The sequence below is a fragment of the Myotis brandtii genome, unplaced genomic scaffold, assembly GCF_000412655.1.
Source record: "Myotis brandtii unplaced genomic scaffold, ASM41265v1 scaffold112, whole genome shotgun sequence".
NCBI classification, from domain to species: domain Eukaryota; kingdom Metazoa; phylum Chordata; class Mammalia; order Chiroptera; family Vespertilionidae; genus Myotis; species Myotis brandtii.
Window position 1 is genome coordinate 8,312,218 of NW_005353838.1, and position 427 is coordinate 8,312,644.

The 427-nt window shown below is 48.2% G+C and overlaps 1 protein-coding gene across 7 annotated transcripts in view; it reads right to left on the reverse strand.

Moving 5' to 3' along the window:
- Positions 1–427, reverse strand: part of KIAA1715 (KIAA1715 ortholog) — a 66,569-nt gene that overhangs the window by 33,030 nt on the left and 33,112 nt on the right. The window lies entirely within an intron of this gene.

Consider the following 427-nt stretch of genomic DNA (forward strand, 5'->3'; position numbering starts at 1 on the left):
TGCCCCATAAGGGTGTCTCCAGCACAGAAGTTCTCCCACCGTAGACACAGCTGAATCTCACAGCCAACTGGCCTGGAGGTCAATTCCTCCCAGTGATACCAACAACAATCAAGGCTTTACTACAATAAGACAGTGCACAAAGCTCACAAAGGGGTGCACCAAGAGTGTTCACCTCAGGTAATAGGGGAGGCTGAGCCACTGGGCCCTAGAGCAGCCGTGGGCAAACTACGGCCTGCGAGCCGGATCCGGCCCGTTTGAAATGAATAAAACTAAAAAAAAAAAGACCGTACCCTTTTATGTAATGATGTTTACTTTGAATTTATATTAGTTCACACAAACACTCCATCCATGCTTTTGTTCCGGCCCTCCAGTCCAGTTTAAGAACCCATTGTGGCCCTAGAGTCAAAAAGTTTGCCCACCCCTGAAC